The 4,773-nt window shown below is 37.9% G+C and overlaps 1 protein-coding gene across 9 annotated transcripts in view; it reads left to right on the top strand.

The window, feature by feature from the left end:
- OPCML (opioid binding protein/cell adhesion molecule like) overlaps window positions 1-4,773 on the top strand; it is a 478,631-nt gene that overhangs the window by 155,904 nt on the left and 317,954 nt on the right. The gene's annotated exons all lie outside the window — the stretch shown is intronic.

Below are 4,773 nucleotides of genomic sequence, written 5' to 3'. Positions count from 1 at the left end.
AAAGAGTCAAGGAGCCAAAACCATGAGGTCATGTATAAATGATGTCATATCTTAGTATAATTAAATGCTTTTTCAGAATTAGCATTTCTCTGGCCAAGGCTACTGTCATTGATGAGCGCTCATTTTAGTAAGAAACATTCATCCTGTAGCAAAGAGAAGACTGACCTGTGAGAACAATGGGAAAGTTGGACTCATTAGCATAATCCATCTCAATTTGTGAGTATGGAGATGCCAGAGAGGGGCTGATGGAATGGCCTGGGCACCAGTGTTCAGAGCTATCTCCATGGAAACCCAGTTGGCAAGAGTGAACCATGATTTTGCAAGGAGATACACCTGCAGCTCTAAGTCTCACTGCATTTACTTCCTCCCCTTCACTTCATTTACATCTATATATTAAATTAGTCAATTTGTCACTACCAACTCTCTCAGTAGCCCAAGGTTCTGATCTAAGGGAAAATAAAACTTCCATTTCAAAAATTTGCAGAGACTCAGAGTAGGACAGAGCTATTGCAGATGAAACTAAGATGTGGCAGCCCTCTCTGAATTGAACAACTTAATTATTCTGGCTGTTTCTTCTCTGAAAAAAAAAAATATAGCAGAAGCAGCAAGCTATCTTGACTATTTCTGTCACTTGTCACTGGTAGAAGAAACTGTTGGACACTTTAGTTGTGTGTCTATGTTCTCTGGGATGTGTTAAATTTGTACTGAGATCTGGTTTAAAAGTTAACCTAAAGATTATTTTCCTGCTGGTTTCAAAAAAATTCCAATACCTCCTCTTCCAAAAAGCCTGCCTGTAGTATGTTCTGAAGAAATGACTAACTGTTGCTCTTGCCCAGACCCATCTAGGTGTGAAGATCCCAAGGTTGCCTTTCCCTGTTCTCCTTGGGTACTATTTTGATGTTAAATTTTAAAACAGTCCTAACTAGATAGTACCTGATAAGCTGCCTCAAATTCTTTACTGGAAGGAACAGAACATAAGCAAATAAATACAAAAATGTAACATATACAGTTATAATATTTTTACATGTACATATAAATTTTCCCATTGACTCTGTTTACAAGCTCCTGTAGTCAGGAATTTAAAGCACATACACTTGGTATATCTTTTCTTGCTTACTGGCTAAGAAAATGTCATTTGTAATTATTTAGTTATTAAGAGTTTCCAAAATTAAAAAAATTAAGACTGTTCAGCCCCTCTCACACTTGCCAGCATGTGGTAAAAATTAAATAGGGCTAAACATGCACATCCTCATACTCCCAATCTCTCTCTTACACATAGATTTGGAATACTTATTGATTTTCATAAAAATCCTTACCTGCTTACAATCTGGTACCTCTCAGGCCTGTCCTGAGTCCGTTCGAATCTCAGAACTAATGAATTTGTGGGATGAGACTAATGATTTTTAATCTATATATATTTTTTTGTCATTCACTGTTTTAAAATCCCACAGCATCAAGGACAGGTCATAGCCATTTTTCCAGATATCAAGCTTGGGAAGGGGTGTGAAAGGGACATTTAGTAAAATAATCTTAAAGGGAGGAAAGAGGGGAAAACAACTCACTATTAATATACTAGAGTAAAAACTCTCTAATGTCTCATAAAAAAGCTGCTGTGCTTTGTCTTCCTATTTCTGGCACCTGCTGATCCTACTTAAAACTCCCTGTGTTTATTAAAACCACAGTATCTCACATACAATGTGGGGCTGAACTCTCCACCACTAATTAATGTGGCAAATTACAGCGAGCAAATGGGCTCATGTCCACGGTACGGAAGGTCAGGAGAAATGCACGCTCCTCTATTGTGTACCGAAATCCACAGTGTTAACTCTTGATAATGCTTTTTGATGACTGTTGTGATGACAGGTTTGAAATTTGAAGAAGCATTTGGCCCCTTCTCTTGGGACACACACACACACACACACACACACACACACCACACGCATATGCACACATACACACTCCATTTTTTCTCACACACCCTATGATCTACAAGAGAATCAGAGCAGCAGTTACTGAATATTAAATTAAACTACAAAAAAAAAATGAAGAAGAGGCAAGGAAAGTCAGCGTGCATGAAAACAAGCTGAAAAGGTTAAGAGCAAAAGGACAATCTTAGAACAGTTTCGGTCTGTCTGGAATGAATTAATCAGACCATTAAACAAATCTTTTAATCTAAAGTATCTCTTTCATTTCTGAACCCTGTAAAACAAAGTGATGGAGACTCGATGGCAGAATCTGCCATTGCTCCTTAATTTGTATTACACAGACTGGAGTTCTGGCCTCATTAACATTCTGCTGCAGTCAAAAACCACACATTTAGGCAGAAAGCTAGAGCAGAACAGTCTGGGGGACCCTGAGGTCTCTCTCAGCTTGATGGAAACCACTAAAAAGTTTCTTCCTCTTATCTATTTAACTATTGTCAGCCATAACTTGGAGAATATGATAAAATCACCCCCACAAAGGTACCTGAGTGATCTCACCCTTTGCAGAATGTACCTATACATCCTCTGAACCCAGTTTCAGAGAATGTAGGGATCCCCAGAAGCCCGCCAATGGACTTTGAGGGGCGAAGCCAAAATTATCCCAATATCCATACTAATATTGTAAGGAAACTATCTTCGGATTCTTTCAGTAGGACATACATTGTGACACATTTCCGCTTATAGGATTATAGAACTTAAGAGCAACTCATAGTGTTACTAATTGTATATCAGAATTCAATGATAAAAAGTTCAATTAAAATTTATTTTTATTTTTTTATCAAAGGGTACGTTGACAATGAAAACATTAAGTCTGAGAGTTGAGAAGCCTGGATCTAATCCTACTACTTCCAGTAACTGAGACTATGACTCTGGACAACTTATCGAATTTCTCTGGGCCTTGATTTTTCTCATTTGTGGAACTGGATAACTTTAGAGGTCTATTTCAGTTTTCATTTCAATGTTCTTATTTGCTGATGATACCATAGAGGAAGAGTTACAGTGATAGTAAAATGGACAAATAAATAAAAGGCATAACAAAAATATAATTGCCAGAATGACACCGTAAAATTTCATAGAAAAACACAGATTAAATTACATCTCAATTTTTTTCTGTACAAATACTTTTCCTATCTGTATAATAGCTGCTATTTAGTTCCTGATTGGCATTTGATTTTTTAAATTTTAATCTCTTACGTCTCTTTGTATGGTTCCTACTGCCAAGTAGATGCTCAAAAAATATTTGTTGAATGAATAAATTAATATGTAGATTGAAAAATGAGAGAAGAGCTGAGTGAGCTCCAATGGCAGTATGGGTAGCCAGGGACCAGCACGGTGAGGGCTGAAAGGCCAGTTCAGTAGAGTTCTTGAAAATTGTAAGTTTGTAGGATCTGTTTGATTAATACAAACAGGGAACACTTGGCAAGCGGAATGGATAAGGACACTTTCTTTGTGGGAAGCTATAATGACACAACATGCATTCTCTCCCTGGTTTATCTAATCACATCTGCATTTCAATGCCACCGCTGTCTTGTGAATTTCATAAATTATTGTTGGTCAGCCTTCCAGGAGAACACAGACCTCTCTCTTCTTCCAGGAAACAAAGAGGATGATTGGCTTAGGCCTTCCCTAGAAGTTGCTGCTGCTCACCCTGATCCAGAGAAGGGGAATGTTAGATGGAAAGATGAGAGCTTTCTGTTCCTTGAGTAAAAAGAAAAAAGGGAGAGAAAATGTTTATCTTATTGGAATAGAAGAACTAAGCTAGCTTCAAAGTGTTATGCTTTTAAACACTCATCTGAAACTACAACTGTGAGACCAGATTCAAATAAGGAAGCTCCTTTTCCCAATTAGCTTGCAAGCTCTGCCTCTCCTTCCTGTCTCCACCTCTTTTCCCATTCTTTCCTCCCCTTTTCTGAATCTAATAAGATTAAGTGGCCCATTTATCTCCTCAGTGCTGAATTTTAAAGGGAACAGCTAACTGTGTGATCATATTATTAATATTTATACCCTGTCACTGAATGTTGACAGATTAATTATGCAACATAGTATAAAAATCAGCAGGCAGTGTGGGTGAGCAATGGCAAGGTTCATATATTAATAACTCAACTGGGTGGCTGGCACATGCTCCAGGATGACTGTATGCTTCTGGAGCTCCACGCCCCAATCTGTCTCAGGTAAATGACCCATTGGCTTGATTCCACCCATCTTATAATTCAGTGTACCACTTTTTTGGACATCAAAAAGTAATGTTCATTAAGCCTTTTTTGTACATATTCTAGTAATTTCTCTGAGAGTTGACCACCTGAGCTGGACAATCTGAAATAAACCATAATAAATGGTGCATATGTGATTGGGCAGAACAAGCTGAGATTCTACAGTGGACACTTTCTGGACTGAGCTCTCAACTAATGGCACTCCGTTGCTTAGACTATAATCTGTGATTGATTGGTGAATAGTTTGCACATAATTCTCTGCTAGAGGACTTAGAGTACACCAGAGTGAATAAAATGGGTTCTGATCCTTAGGGAACTTTTAATTTAGTTGGGGAAGTAAGGCTTTAATTCAGTAAAGGATTATGGTCAAAGTTAATGTAAGAAGTCTTGACAACTTTTACAGATAAATATCGTTCTATCTTAATAAGTTTCTTTGTCTCTGGACCTCAGGTTCCTTTGGCAACAGTGGGGCTTTATAGAGTTAACTTTTACAGGACTCACTGAGTGCAGTAAAACAACTTTCCTGTCACAGACCTGGTGTCTAGGGTTGGCAAACAGCTGTTTGGTCTTGGGCAAATTAT

The sequence above is a fragment of the Pteropus alecto genome, unplaced genomic scaffold (genome assembly GCF_000325575.1).
Source record: "Pteropus alecto unplaced genomic scaffold, ASM32557v1 scaffold210, whole genome shotgun sequence".
Lineage (NCBI taxonomy): Eukaryota > Metazoa > Chordata > Mammalia > Chiroptera > Pteropodidae > Pteropus > Pteropus alecto.
Note: the sequence above shows the minus strand (reverse complement) of the source record. Positions and strands in the feature narration are given on the sequence as shown.